A 7,651-nucleotide genomic window follows, 5' to 3' on the forward strand; every position below is an offset into this window, starting at 1 on the left:
GGTATGCCTGTGTTGATTGTCACTGAAGATGAAACGTTTCCAATTCAGATGGTCTTCCAATGAGGAAGACCTTTAGCCTGTGCTGGATTCTAAACAGAGAGCAACTTTCCAGTCGAGTTCCAAATCCTCTGTTTAAAAGAGCAGATTTTTATCCCAAAACAACCACCAGATGTCACCAATGTACTGATTTAGAGCCCTGAACTCTGGTGTCTGCATTAAATGTGCAGAATGCTTAATTCCACTTAACTGATAATATATTCAATTTGGACAATAAATTATCATTTAGTTTTGTTCTACATTGATTCAAATATTCTTAATACAAAGCAAACATAAAGTTTATGTTACTTAAATTTAGATCTGCTGAGTTTCTCCAGCATTGTGTTTTTACTTCAATCACGGTGACTGAAGGCTAAGTAATATCTGATTCAAAGAGGTGATATGGGATCAGAAGATATAGAAACACTATGGGTTGATTTAAGGAATGGCAAGTGTTGGCAGTTATGAAAAGGCTTCCAAACAGGAGCCAGGAAGTGGACAACAAATTACAATACCAAATAAAAAAGGAATGTCAAAAGGGTATGGTTACAGTAGTCATGAAGGATTTTAACATGCAAGTAGATTGTGTAAACCAGGTAGGGAGAGGATCTCAAGAGAGAGAATTTGTAGAAAGCCTATGAGATGGCTTTTTAGAGCATGTTGTTGATGAGCCCACTAGGGGATATGTTAAAAATCAACACATTTTAGAACAATATATTTTTTTTTTAGTGAACTAATTTTGGTTAAACAAAACATTTGCGGTGAAGAAGGTGCTTAACATGCTTGGTTTCATTGGTCAGGGAATGGAGTACAGGAGCAGGGACATCACATGACAACCACTGAGATCCCCACTTATTATTCAGTGTGTGACTGGTGATCTTCCGACATTGCAACAAGTGCAATTAGCTGTAATGTGTGTGATGTCTCAAGGTTGAGGAACTATGTAAATATCGGTCTTTCTTTCTTTCACCATCCCACAACTGAGCTGCTTCACAAACTTTTCTAAAGTACCCAATATTGGAAATCTTAAAAAAAAAAGTACTTGAGGAACTAAGCAGGCTAATTTCGACCTGTGAATGGAGATGCAGGATCAATGTTTCCAATCAATGGCTTCCTTTAACCTCTACAATGGAAATGTCGATGACCCAGTTGGAAAACAGGATTTGTTTTTGCCTTGCTCTTGGTACATTATTGAAAAGGATGCAAGTCAAGGAGCTCCAACAGGATCTTTATACTGTTAAGAAGTAAACTAATGCCATCAGCAAAATGTCTGATTAAAAAACAACCCTTTTAATGATTTGAGATCAGAGAGGTTTCAAACAAAAACACTCCTGAATTTACCAGTACACAGCTTCTTTTCTTTTTTTCTTTGGCTTGGCTTCGCGGACGAAGATTTATGGAGGATTTATGGAGGATTTATAGTGTCCACGTCAGCTGCAGGCTCGTTTGTGGCTAACAAGTCCGATGCGGGACAGGCAGACATGGTTGCAGAGGTTGCAAGGGAAAATTGGTTGGTTGGGGTTGGGTGTTGGGTTTTTCCTCCTTTGTCTTTTGTCAGTGAGGTGGGCTCTGCGGCCTTCTTCAAAGGAGGATGCTGCCCGCCGAAGATGCACGGTTTGAGGCGATATCAGCCCACTGGCGGTGGTCAATGGGGCAGGCACCAAGAGATTTCTTTAGGCAGTCCTTGTACCTCTTCTTTGGTGCACCTCTGTCACGGTGGCCAGTGGAGAGCTCGCCATATAACACGATCTTGGGAAGGCGATGGTCCTCCATTCTGGAGATGTGACCTACACAGCGCAGTTGGATCTTCAGCAGCGTGGATTCGATGCTATCGGCCTCTGCCATCTCGAGTACTTCGATGTTAGAGATGAAGTCGCTCCAATGAATGTTGAGGATGGAGCGGAGACAACGCTGGTGGATGCGTTCTAGGAGCCGTAGGTGATGCCGGTAGAGGACCCATGATTCGGAGCTGAACAGGAGTGTGGGTATGACAACAGCTCTGTATACGCTTATCTTTGTGAGGTTTTTCAGCTGGTTGTTTTTCCAGACTCTTTTGTGTAGTCTTCCAAAGGCGCTATTTGCCTTGTCTATCTCGTTGTCGATCCTTGCATCCAATGAAATGGTCCAGCTGGTTGACTGGTTGACCATTTTGAATTTTCTGTGCCTGATGGAGATGTGGGGCGGTGGGGGGGGTGGGGGGGCTGGTAGTCATGGTGGGGAGCTGGCTGATGGAGGACCTCAGTTTTCTTCAGGCTGACTTCCAGGCCAAACATTTTGGCAGTTCTGCAAAACAGGACGTCAAGCGCTGAAGAGCTGGCTCTGAATGGGCAACTAAAGCGGCATCGTCTGCAAAGAGTAGTTCACGGACAAGTTGCTCTTGTGTCTTGGTGTGAGCTTGCAGGCGCCTCAGATTGAAGAGACTGCCATCCGTGCGGTACCGGATGTAAACAGTGTCTTCATTATTGAGGTCTTTCATGGCTTGTTTCAGCATCATGCTGAAGAAGATTGAAAAGAGGGTTGGTGCGAGAACGCAGCCTTGCTTCACGCCATTGTTAATGGAGAAGGGTTCAGAGAGCTCATTGCTGTATCTGGCCCAACTTTGTTGGTTTTCGTGCAGTTGGATAACCATGTTGAAGAACTTTGTAAATATCGGTCTTTCTTTCTTTCACCAGCTTAACACTGAGCAAACAAACAAGAATGATACTAAATTTGTTCAGTGATCTCAGTAAGATTAATTGATCTCATTTTTGGTGTTCTATGATAATGGAATATATTGCAAAAAATGACGAACAGATTCCATGTCCTCTCTTTTGCTTTGCTTTAAATATCAAGTGTTTATTCACACAAACAAGTGCCCAAGATCCAAAGCATAGGGCCTTATCTGCGAGACATGGTGATGGGGTGTTACGGTTTGGCCATCTATGGCTGCCACAGGTACTGGGTGCACTTATCTTCACTGATGATGTAAATGCTGATGGCTGAGGCAAAATGAATTCTGAGATGTATAGAACTATCTTATCTGCTCAAGTTTGAGCAAGTGCTTCCAATTTCATTGGACGGGGCTTCATCCTACAGTAAGACGATGGTCCCAAATGTACTGCTAAAGCTGTAAAGAAGTATTTCAAAGTTAAAAAGTGGAAACTCTTGAATGGCAAAGTCAGTCACCCGATCTAAATCCAATTGAGCATGCCTTCCATATGCTGAAGAGAAAACTTAAAGGGACAAGTCCCTGAAACAAGCAGGAGCTGAAGATGGCTGCAAAGGATGGCCAGAGAAGATACTCAGCTCCTGTTGATGCCAATGAATCACAGACTTCAAGCAGTTATTGCATGCAAGGGATATGCAATAAAGTACTAAACATGGCTACTTTATTATACATACCATTGCTATGTCCCAAATATTATGGTGTCCTGAAATGAGAGGGACTATGTATAAAAAATGCTGTAATTTCTACATGGTCAAACCCAAATGTACACAAATACCCTTTAATAAAATCTGGAATGTGCATTTCAGCACATGTGAATTGTTTGATTACAAATTTAAAACTGTGGAACATAGGGGCAAATGAAGTGTCTGTCTCAAACATTATGGAGGGCACTGAACAGCATAAAAAAGGGGCCCCAACACTGACCCATGTGGAACACCACTGGTTGCCAGTAGCCATCAAGAATAGGATCCCTTTATTCCCACTCTCTGTTTACTGCCGATTTGCCAATGCTATACCCGTGCTAGTATCTTTCTTGTAACTTCTTGTTAAGCAGCCTCACGTGCGGTACCTTGTCAAAGGTCTTTTGAAAGTCCAAATATATAATATCTACTGCATCATCTTTGTCTAGCCTGTCTGTGATTTCTTCAAAATATTTAGATGACTTAAAATGGTGCGGACTGGAGGGGTTGAGATGGCCTGTTTCCATACTGAAATTCTTATATGGTTATATGGTTTGTCAGGCAAGATTTTCCCTTAAAGAAACCATACTGGCTTTGAACTGTCTTGTCATACACTGCCAGGAACTCTGTGACCTTATCCTTGACAATTGACTCCAACAACTTCCCAACCGCAGATATCAGGCCAACAGGTCTACAGCATAATTTCCTTTCTGCTGCTTCCCTCCCTTTTTAAAAAAGGAGTGACTTTTGCAATTTTTCAGTTCTCTGGAACTATACCAAAATCTATTGTTTTGTGGACAATCATTACTAATGCCTCTGCAACCTCTGAGCTACTTCTTTCAGTACCCAAGGATGCATTCCATTTGGTCCAGGAGAGTTATTTATTCTTAGTCCTTTCAGCTTCCCAAGCATCTTCTCTCTGGTGATCATGATTGAACTCACCTGTCTTCCACGACAGCCTTAAAAGTCAGGTATACTGCTAATTTTTCCACAGTGAAGATTTATGCAAATTACTCATTCAGTTCCTCTTCCATCTCCTTGCCTCCCATTGCAATTTCTCAAGCGTCATTTTATATCTATCCTACATCTACCCTCACCTCTTTTTTACTCCAACATACTTTTAGTATCCTTTTTGATATTATTTGCCAGTTTCCTTTCAAAGTTCACCTCTTCCTTCCTAATCACTTCTAAAGGCATCTTCTGTATACTTTTAAAAGCTTTGCAGTTCTCTACCTTCCCACTTATTTTTGCTTCCTTTTTTGCTTTAACTTTGCCTTTGACATCTCTTGTCAGCCATAATCATGCCATTTTTCCATTCCAATATTCCTTCTTTATTGGAATGTACCAATCCTCCACCTTCCATATATCATGTAAAAACTCCAGCCACTGCTGCTCTGACATCCCCCCTGCTCGTGTGCCTTTCCAATCAACTTTGGCCAGTTCCTCTCTTATACCTCTGTATTCCCCTTTATTCAACTGGTATACTGACACATCCGATTTTAGTTTCTCCCTCTTAAACTGTAGGGTGAATTCTATCATATTATGATCACTGGTTCCCTTATCTTCAGCTCCCTTATTACCTCTGGTTTATTACACAATACCCAATCCAGAACTGCCATTTCCCTGGTCGACCTAGCCACAAGGTGTTCCAAAAAGACATTGTGAAAGCATTGATAAATTCCTTCCCTTGGAAACCAGCACCAACCTAGTTTTCCCAATCACCTTCATATTAAAATCCACCATGACTAGTATAACATATTATACAACTGTGTGGCTCAGTTTGATCATAACACCATCTACAAATTTGTTGATGATGTAGTGCGTTGTATAAAGGATGGAGATGAGTCAGTATACAGGATGGAGATGGAAAACTTAGGTGAGTGGTACAACAGTAACAACCTTGTACTCGATGTCACCAAAACTAAGGAGCTGATTTTTGACTTTAGGAAAGTCAGTGGTTTACAATCCAGTGATCATTGGGGGATCACAGGTGGAGAGTGAACAAATTTATGTTCTTGGGAGTCACTATCTTAGAGGATCTTTCCTGCTCCCAACACACCAATGGCATCATGTGGAAAGTATGTCAGCACCTCTACTTCCTCAGGAGTTTGCAGAGGTTTATTATGGCAGAAGAAACTCTGGCAAATTTCTACAGAGGTTCGGTGGAAAGTGTGCTGACTGGCTGCATCACTGTTCAGTATGTAAACACCAATACCCCTGAGTGTAAAGCCCTCCAAATGGTAGTGGATGCAGCCCAGGACATCACAGGCAAAACCCTTCCCACTATTGAGCACATCTTCAGAGAGCACTGCAGTTGGAGAGCAGCAGCAATCATCAAAGACCTTCACCACCCAGCACATGCTCTGTTCTCACTGCTGCCATCAGGAAAGAGTTACAGGTGCCACAGGACTTGCACCACCAGGTTCACGAACAGCTGCTGCCCCTCCACCATCAGACTCCTCAACGACAAACTCAATTAGAGATTTATTTGCCTGTTATGCATTTTAATGATTTTCTTTTTGTTCTTTCTCTATTGCACAGTTTGTTTATGTTTACACTACATGCAGTTTATTTATTGAACAACCAATTAGTGGTAATTCTGCTGCACCCACAGGAAAAGGGAATCTCAGGGTTGTATGTAATGTCATGTATGTACTCTGACAATAAATCTGAAATCTAATGTTTATTACATTTGGCAGGCTGTCAGCATATACCCTGATCATGTGTAACTATTCCATCTGTGGTTACTCTAAGAAAATTTTGCCTAATTTCAAAGCTCTCCCTTAAGGTCACTTCTCAACCATAGCATTTCAAGAGCTCCCGTCAGTTATTTCTTCCTTGACGGGTATATCCTTGGACTTCTGGAAACTTTGTAAATTCTTTTTGCAATGTTATTTGTGCCTATTGTTTTAAAATAAATCAAACAAGACTGTAGGCAGTAATACAAGCATCTTTATTTTTCAGTCCTCTTAAAATGACATTTTCAATGGCACATTAACTTGTTTCACAGTATCCAGTGATTCATACACAGATCCCTTTCTCCTACCTCTTTTAGATTGCTGAAGTACAGGTTATCTCGAGGTTACACAAGGATCTTATCCTGAGAATTGTCCCTAAAATTATTTTGCTTGTCAGAAATGAAGAATTTCAGTGAGCACTAATTAGCTTTAACTTTTTATTTATTTATAGCACCAAATGAGAATGTCCCACATCTAATTTCTAGTTTTAATGGTCTTAAAAGTATCAATGGATTCACATTGTTTGAAGTAATGTGCAAGTGTTGATAGAAGTGCCTATCTTTTGATCAGAATCTTAAAATGATTCTATTACCATTTTTCAATCTAATCCCTTGATATTTCAGTAAAAAAAGCTTCTCTTGATAAAGAAAATGTCAGAAACTTTTCAGATGAAAAGATGAACTTGCAACAAGCAAAAGCTCAGCTTTTTTAAAAAAAAAACGATTTGCTTCCTCTTAATTACATATTTTCCTTGACAAAAAGTTTAAAACTGCAGAGAAAGGTTTGAGGGGCAAAAGACACAAAAGGGATGGAAGTGCGAGAGGGTGAAACTCATTTGAGGTTGAACGATTCAAGTGTTGGTTGTGTCTGCTGAAAGGGTGCAGTAAAAGACCACCGAAGAACTGAAGTTGTGCAGCCGTGTTTATAAATAGTAGGCAAATCTGCAGTGACAGAAAGGGAGAGAAAAGATACGAAATCCAATCCTTTAACGGCTGATTATTCAAAATTGCTGAATTCGGTGTTAAGACTGGAAGGTTGTGCTGTGTCTACTCAGAAGGTGCACTTCTTTGTGCTTGTATTGAACAAGGCTGAATTAGACAAAAGGCTTTTTTTTCCTTTGCAGAATTAAAACTAGAATTATGGCAAATAAAGAATGCACCTGCAATTCTGAAGTTGAATTTAACGAAGTAAGTGTAATTTTATTTCAGTGCACCAAATAACAAGCTTCAGTACACTGTGATTAGGGAAAATAATATTGACCATATAAAAGCAAATTAATCATGAACTTCCCACAATGGCAGGGGTACCAAACACAGTCTTAACTCTTTAAAAAAAATCTTGAGGGCATTTGAGTACTAACATGTACATCAGGCTGTTTTTCCATTGATGACAGCTCAGTTTTCAATACAATCATCCCCTCAGCATTGACCAGCAAGCTTCAAAAATAGGGCTTCTACACATCCCTCTTCAACTGGATGCTTGACTTCCTC

Source organism: Narcine bancroftii, chromosome 3 (assembly GCF_036971445.1).
Source record: "Narcine bancroftii isolate sNarBan1 chromosome 3, sNarBan1.hap1, whole genome shotgun sequence".
NCBI classification, from domain to species: Eukaryota; Metazoa; Chordata; class Chondrichthyes; order Torpediniformes; family Narcinidae; genus Narcine; species Narcine bancroftii.